Source organism: Acanthochromis polyacanthus, chromosome 2, assembly GCF_021347895.1.
Source record: "Acanthochromis polyacanthus isolate Apoly-LR-REF ecotype Palm Island chromosome 2, KAUST_Apoly_ChrSc, whole genome shotgun sequence".
NCBI classification, from domain to species: Eukaryota; Metazoa; Chordata; class Actinopteri; family Pomacentridae; genus Acanthochromis; species Acanthochromis polyacanthus.
In genome coordinates, this window is record NC_067114.1 from 22,264,679 (window position 1) to 22,273,892 (window position 9,214).

Consider the following 9,214-nt stretch of genomic DNA (forward strand, 5'->3'; position numbering starts at 1 on the left):
AAAACACAAATAAGTGCTAACTAGCCCAGCAAGCCGAGGGCAAGTAAAATCCCTGTAGGCTGGTCTCACCTTTCACCCAGGGCAGTTACGTCAAGCTAACAAGACCAGACTTCTTTCTTAATAAATGAGGAGAGAAGAGCTATATGTTCAATTTCAAGAGTCACCATGACATGAAAACTACCGCATAGAATCACCTGTCACATCTAATAAAAAGCTAAAATATGATTTGAAAGGTGTTGTACCCCATATGTTATAGCCTAGTCCGTGCAACACTTCAATTGACCGTATTTTTTCCTGGTTTATCTGTTACAATGCAGATAATTGGCTTGTTTTGGGGGAGGGGAACATGTGTCACATATTCACCATTTTTGCTGTCACCAGAGGTTTCTATTCAGGAGTCTGTAAATGCTGCTACTGTCTCTGCAGACTGACTCCATTACACTTGTATTTGATTTTGATGTGGTTAAGCATATTTTAGTCAAACATTTCAATGTTCTTTTTTCAGTTTTATGTGAGATCTGTAACAGTGCCTCTTTTGTTAGATTCAATACTGTCTGGGATAAAGAGGATTCAAACTACAAACCCTTTCTTTGCTCAACTGGACTATTCATATCTTCTCTTAAATACATTTAACTCCCATAAATCTGTTGTCCATGTGTATTTAATCATTGTTTTTCTTTCACAATTCTCACAAGAAGGCACACAGAACAATAATAGCCCATTTTATTCAGCAGCTAGTTGTATTTTACATACAAATAAATAATCACTTAATATCAACTCATAATATATGGCTCGCTAAGAAAACACTAATCCTGCGTCTGTTCATCCCAGTCCCTGTACGTTGCCATTAGTGTCACAGCAGGATCCTTAAAGGGGGTTTTAGTAGCTTCACATGTGCTCATCTGTTTGTTCATAAAGAAAAGAATCCCTTCATTCCACTGGTGAAAAATGCATCTTTGAACTGTCGACTTAAACTACCATAATGTTCCTTTTCTCTAGCAGAGGCAGTCTGCGGCTGCTCCCAGAGCTCAAAGGGATTTTCATCCTCAATTGGGTATGGGTGGAGGAAGTAGTCACAACAAACACTGTCCTTGTTAACAGAACATGTAATAAATAGACACATACCCACGCCGAACTAATCAGGAAAACAATTACACCCCCATTTAAAATGTTCCCAGTGCACTGCTGTGAGGATGACAAGTAATTTCCCACTCTTTCATTTTATGTCCCACGGCATCCAGATGAGAAGATTAATGATGCCTTTCAATGGGATTTACAAACGCTACCTATCAAATGCATCGCCTCAACCTGTCATCTTTGACAACAGCAGACCACTTTATTAAGCCAGCCGGTTAATAATTCAATTCCTTTTTCAAATCATTGCAGAGTCTAATCTTCTGGCTCCTCCCAGATGGATTGTAATATTATAGACTAGAGACTTTACAGAGAAGATAAGGGGCCTTGAAGTTCCTTTATAGCTTTGAAAGACATGGCATGCATTTATTGTGACACTTTAAAGTGGAAATAGAGATCTGTTGTATCTTTGTAGGTTATATAATATTTCTGCATTCCCTTGTTTGTTGTCAGATACTGGACCATCTGTTTACGTTCTTTGAGCACCATCAAATCTGACTTCATGACATCAAATGTAATTGAACAGTGCAAAAATTCAGCACATCATATTCTCACTGCCGTCAAAAATAAAAATCAGAATAGGCTTCAGAAGCGAAAAGGAAATCACAGCATGCTAAATCAATTTTCGGCATTGTGATGAGGTCATGAATTTCAGCGTATATGAAATTGTCAGGCCGGTGAGGACGCGGTACATTGTGGTGATAAAGAGAGAAGGAATGATGATCATGCGTTTTGACTGGAGGCTGCGGAGACAAGAGAGACCCTGGCGAGAAGGGAGGCAATGTTACCGCTTTGCCCTCCTCCAAGCAGGGCAATGAAAAATCCATCTGCATTGCAGCACATCACAGTTTGACTCGCTCTGGAGCTGTGCGGTTTTCACAGGAGAAGATGAGCAGGGAAACTATCACCGGCAGCCTGAGACTGATGGAGATGTTTTAAAAGCATAAGAACTTTTATGACTGCATATAGATATCTGAAGTGATGAACTAATGTTCTGAGTGCCTCTGCATGAGTAAAATCTTTTCCATTTAAACTTCTGTCTTACTTTCCTAATGAGCTTTTTGTTTACTGCTTTAAACCAAAATTTTTACTGCATATTTTGAAATGTGCCAATAAACTACATTAGCAATAATTAGAAATGATAAAATTACACTGCATGCAAGGAGAACAGACCTAAACAGAGTGGAGAGACAAAGCAACCACCAGGGTTGCAGTCGAATGATTGTTTTGCTTTGGTAGGTTCCCAAATAAATCTAAGGGTTTAAGGGTGTATTCCAGTACCCATACTTCCATGCTATTTAGTACGCCAGAAAAGGATTTATTATGTCCAAATGAATAGTATGTTAAATGCAGTGTACCAAAAATACCAATACATTCTACTACATCCAGTCAATTTAGCCTGACTGCCGAGATTGTTCAAATGGCAAAAGCTTGTGTTGCATTACAGACTGTAAGGCAATTTATGGTAGAATATTCTGACAATGTAGTAGTTTCCATTTGCATAATACTGTCTGCACAGTAAGTACTTTGTGAGGGCAGCTGTAAATACTAAAAATAAAACAAAAAAGTATACAGTTTGGAACAGGGTATTTAAGTGGGAACCATGATGACCGAATTCTCTAAATGCCAAGAAAAGCTTCTGTTCTCTAGCATAGAATACACTGGCATATCCTTGACAAAAAGAAAGGAGACAATGCTGTCCCACAGTTCCTTGTGGCAGCAACAATAGGCTGAACTTCCATCTAGAACTTTTGTTAATGTTCTGGATGCAGGATCCTCTCCTGTAGGGCCTCTTTCAGAGATGTTTTGGGGAGAAAAAACATCTATTATAGGGTAGGTACTTCTGACTGAAATGGAAAAACAGCTGCACAGGGATCAATGCTAATTGGACATACCCAAGAAGGCAACTGCTGTTGGTTAAATTCAGAGAGAACAACAAGCGCCGTTTTTTCTGCCTTCTCGATATCTTTGCTGACTACCAGTCTTCTGTCTGATATCATTATCAGTAACATAAAACTCAAATGCTTAGAAACGTTGAGTTAAGTCCAGTTGCTGCTATTTGTCATCATTAGGTGCACTTGAAGTGGATGTTGATGCTGTCAGATCCTCGACTGCAATGGCGACCGAAAGGCTGAAAGAGACAATTAGACAAGAAGTGTGTGTCTGCAATGGAAGAGGATGCATTTTCAGGAACCCATTTCTAGGACCCCTTGTTATTTGTGACCTCTTTTTTTGGACCAGAAAACAAATATTTTATTTGCTCCAAAGGGGAGCTCGCTTTTATAGCTTACATACACTGACAAAAAAACACTTCTGTACCAACTGTACAGTTTTGGGTGGAACAAACCTTTAGAACTGTATATTGCACTCTCAAGATATCAAGTTTTGCAGGTGGTCTGAGGTCAGAGTCTTGCAGCTGTTTTTTCCTATGTCCTCATCAATTTGTCTTCACATCTTTCCTCGTCGTTTTCCATCAGCCACAACCACAACCTCTATCTATGTGAAAAATTACACTTTCTCACTCCCTCTTCATCTACATTAAAGGCACCTGACGGGATAATTAGCACCACCAGTCAACTAGTAATCATCACACAATGGATGGATTTTTTTTGTTGCCAATTTTCCAGGAAATCTGGATTACATTTTGATGGAAGATTAGCCAGACTATGTTTACATTACTTACATTTGGTTAGTTTTAATCCACTATGTGCATTTAACAACATACGTTGCAGAATCAGTCCAACAACATATTATATATGTTAAAATGAACTGTACCGAGATCACCTGCAACACAAAATGCTGCTTACTCTATACTGCATCACAAATCCTAATCCAGTACCACAGGTAACACACTGTCAGGGCCTGTTTATGTGCATATTTAGCACCTTTAGATTTCATACACTAAGCATGTTTTACTGCTAATGCTAGCAACACTTGTACAGATATATTTTCACAGTAAGGTGGCGTGTAATTAAATTATACAAACGCGCTGTTTCCACCATTGCGTCTCACAATATCTTAAATATCAACTTCCTTATATATTTTATTTTCTCACTAAATTTTAGTTTTTCATGCAAAAACAGAGGTAGAACCGGGCACGAAGCAAAACAGGACAGCGTAGAGCAAAGATCCCTGTCCTGAATTCATCCAAGAACGTTGCTTTCAGGTGGTAATTCACCTCAGCCACTCATTTGTTCCATCAAATATTTCAGGTTGTGTCTCATAATATTAGTATTTCACTGAATCTTTGAAATCTTCACATCGCAGGTGCATCTGAGGCCAGATGTGGTTCTTGTTACTGGACAAACTCTTGATTAGATGCCTCATGTTTGTCAGGTTTAATTTGCCAACATGACTTCAGAGCAGAGTTCACTGGCATCTGGCCGAACAGCTGCACGTATGTAATTGCTACTCCAATTAATTAGCAGCGAAGACAAGACTTAAAAATTATGCGTGCACTTTCAGAAGCCTGAGATGGAAGGGAGTGTTTTTATTGTCTGCACATGTGGGCCTGTGATCCATTGTAATGGATCAGGTCTGCTGTGTTGTGCTTTGATCTTTACCTTCAGACAAAATCATTAATTTGTCACTACAAACAAAAAATCAGACAAAGAAACCTGCGGAAAGCTCAGTTTTATTTATCAGAGGATGTGTTCTTTCTAGTTCAAAACAGCTCTCAGAATGGATTCCCATTGGAGCGGTGTCTGTGTAAAATTCCTCAGCTGTTTTCTGTCCAAATTCAGCTGGACTCAAAGTTCAGGGACTAAATTTATCAGAATGTTGTGTTACTTTGAAAGGCTGTGCTTGTAACCTTTACTGCACTGGCATCTAAATTGCCACAAGATAAGTGGCCATTTAGGAACCCTCAAATGGGTTCACTGGTACGAAGTCCAGTGTGATGGAATAAGTGTCACATGGTGAATTGTAATTTGTAGGTTCATTTTTCAAAAATATCATTTCGTGGCGATTTTGGACCCAGCAGAAGACAAAAGCTTCACTCTGACAAATGATGCTGAGCACATGCTGCATGTCCCCGTTCGCACTGAGACGCCACAACTCTGTGCTTGATGTTTTCCACCGCAGATGCTTCAATAAATCAGAGTCTGCATAGTGACACTTTCAGTGAAAGGAATGCATCTCTACAACCATGAATTAAAAGGAGAATTCTGGGTGTTTTCACTGGTTCGGTTACTAGATTATGCCATTATGACAATCAATTAAAAACACAATGGCACCCGTGGATTACTGGCTTTGCTGTAAAAATAAAATTGTAAAGCTGTAGCACTCTTGGAGAAGAACAGCTTTCTCCATAAACGACACTCGCTGCATATAAACGCAACCTATTATTTCTAAAACACAATTAACAACCTTGTAAAACAACATCTATGTTGAAAATAAAAAATAATTATCCTCTAAGGCATGCACAAAAGCTGTCAACATTATCAGTTGCATGTACATTACTTGTGGTTTTAAATTAGCATTCTGATCAACACAGGAAAGAGAAGTCAGACACAGTTTTTAATTAACCTATGCAAATGAAATAATGTTTCATGTTCACTGTTTGTATTATTTAAAGAAGGAGCTGCCTGAAGATGAACTTACTTGCAGTAACAGTTGTGTGGGTACTTTAACACAGACGTTTCAAGCATGACTTTGTATATCTTAACTGACCGTTTAAATTCAGAGTAATTTAAATTTCACTGTCAGATTCCCTCCAAATGCTGCTTTCAATCTCATCCAGCAGTCTGCACCTCACATTGTCACTAGAGAAGGTGATGAAAAATATACAGCATGTGTTTTTTTCCCAGTGTGACTAGTTCAGTGTCTAGTCTGATGTCTTCCTGATTATCAACTTCTATCAAGTAAGAGGTCTTATCCTCCAGTCACCTTGAAATATTTAGAGGTTATTATGGGGCATCAGTGATTTCTCTGAGCTTAAATTGCCTGCTGGTGATGCAAAAAAAAAGTGGAGATTATAGTCAGAAAGCCATCCTCAATGCTTTTGATTATGAAACATGCAATCACACACACAACATGCTCACCTGAGAAAAACAGCATTACCTGACTTCCCATCAGTCCCGTCGTTCCCTCTGATGCTTTCGCACAAATGAATATCTTGAGCGTGAACAGCCGCAGGAAACTGTAGGTTTTGTGGTGCACATCTCTCTTGTTGTGCGGCCTCCTGCGCAGACCTCAATAATAGGTTTGCGTTCTGTGTGCAATGTGTGCCTTTTATTCACTTTTACGCTTTCTAAAACACTGCTCAGGTTGAGGTGATGTTTTGTTGAACAAAGGCAGTCTTTGTATGCTGTGGCAGGTCTGGATGTGGATGTGTTGTTTTTGGGGTTTTTTTTTGTAAAGATCTGCCACAGTAAAGCAGAGGTCACCTTACTGAGACACAATCTAGAGCCCTTGTGGATTGGACTGGCATGTCAGAAACAGCTGAATAATTATGTAGACTGTGTCTTTTCTGCTGCTACTTCAGACTGAGGCATCGTTGCATTATTGTTCATCCCTGATGCTAATGGCAGTGACATTCTGTTGAAGGAAATTAATAGATACATTTTACAGTGCAGCTCTGAGCCTTGTACTAAGAGGAGGGCAATCATTTCTTTGTCAAGTGCGAGATTATATCCATATTGAATTTTTGTTCTGTGAACATAGACAGGAGACTGTCTATTTTATGTAACTGCTCTGTAGGAAAGATTTCTCTCAGCCTCATTTTGTCTTTGCTCAGCTTAGCTCTTTATAGTGTCTGTCAGACACACACATACTTTAACTTAGAAATGCTGTTTTTGTTTAACATGTAATGCAGTGTTGGATGTCATTTGTAAAAAAAAAATGTCATCAAAGCAATAATTCATGAGATAATGAGCCAAAAAGCACTGAATGTGGAAGATTTGTTTATATCTTTATAACTGTTTCTACTGTAGGTTGAAAATCCTCCAAAACATCAACAGCATGTGAGCAGAATTTGGACAAAATAGGAGACAAAACTTTTATATATAAGCAATAAGGAAAATTCTAGAAATTTTTGTTCTTGCCAATAGACACTGGAATTGACAGGAAGTTGTTGTTTTTTTTTTTATAATTCTGGCTTTAAAGGGTAAACTATGATGAGGAATAACTGGATTATGTGAATAAACTGTGAACTTATTCTGCTACTAAACAATTATATACCAGATGAAAATCTTTCTTTTTACGCTGCCAAGGAGGTGGAGCCTCAATGGAGTTATGTGACCATCTGTGTTGCTTTGTATGTCTGTCTGTCTGTTAGCAACATTACTCAAAAACAGAATAACAAATTTGGATGAAATTTTCAGGGAAGGTCAGAAATAACACAAGGACCAACTGCAGTGATGTGGCTTATAGTCTGGATCCACTGATTTGTTAAAGATTTCTGTATTACTGCAAGATAGCGGCACTGTGACTACAAGTGAATCATCTTACATCCTACCACATATTGACCATTGCGGACTTATCCGTTCTAAATGATAAAAGGAACAATTGATTACATTCTGGAGGTGTTTCCGAGTCCTATCAGTTCCCGCCACCCGTTACAAATTAAGGTCACGCAGGTCAGTATCCTTGCATAATGTACACATGCATAAACACACACCTGTGCTCAGCACAAGGTCATTTTGTTTGTGAGTACATCTGCATTAAATAGACACATTCTATGGTGCTGTGATTTCTGCCATGACTTTTTTTTTGTCAAGATTTCATTCGTTGGAAATAATACAACAACTGAGCAACCTTAGTTGAGTACTGTGCTCTCTGAGTGCTTTTCTTATTTCTAATGTTGTGATGCTGATGTTTCTTTTTGCTGCAGTGTCGTACTGTACACATGTACTTTGGGTGTGGTCTACACACCATGCAGCATGAAGCACTGTTTGCATGCTGCGCCATGGCACACTTGAGACCAGACTCATTAGTGACTTCAGTGTGGTCAGACATGTAAAGGCTAATTTATCGTTTCTGCATCTGCAAGCGTTCAATGTTGGTCCAAGTCATGAACATTTTAGAGAACATGGTTCCATAAAAAGCTAACCACTGATTTGTTTGTGAATACATGTTTTATTTTATCGTGACAATGCATTTCAGTGACCATGAAAGGAACACGGGAGGAAGTGAGATGACGTAGTTGTACAACCCCACATTCCATGTAGGGAGGATGTTGGGCTGGATGGACGGGTCAACAGACCATGGGACTTTAACATGGTAAGCTACTTTTCTTCTGACCCTGACTCTTCCATTACCATTACCCCATATCTTCATTATAGCCATAATAACAAAAATCTTTCATTTTAACTCAAACCCTGATCTCTCCCTAAACCTAACCACCTCATTTTGTGCCCAAACTTAACCAAGTCATTCATGGTTTGTATTCAACGACAAGCAGCCAGAATATGGTCATTTAAGTTGGAGGACTTGTTGAAATTTCATTATCTGCCAAACACTGCAAGGCATGCAGCCTAAAACCTGAGACTATGCACATTGTACATACAGCAAATATGCTCACCATTCATACACTGGAAAAGCAGAAAGCTGGATGCTAGTTTCATGCACTCTGTATATCCCATGATACACAGTATGTTCCACATCCTTGGCCCTCCTCTTGTGAAATGGTTGCATGCTTGTTTTCCCAATTTTTCATGTCATTTAGCCAAATATAAGCCAAACATCCAAAAAAATAAAACAAAATAGAGGACTCTTTCTTTATTGTCGGTAAGTCACTGCCATGTTTTCTGTATGTTCATTTGAGTGGAATATTCTGTGTACCGACACTCCTGATGTTTTGAAACACATGCAAGTTTACTGTCTGTGTCCGTTCCGGAGAGTAATTATGGATTAACACACGTTTAACCATGGTTGGGATCACTAAAAATGCTTTGCAGCTTGGTGTGACGTTACTCTTTAAAATTCACCCTGAGGCAGCTTGTGAGAGAACTGACAACCTTCTCCTTCCTTTCTGTCATTTTTACCTAAGTCATCACTGTTCTCCAGCTGGTCGTATTTGAGCAAGAAGTCGTTCTAGGTTTTTCTGTACCATAGACAAAAGAGCCATGACATATTTCTG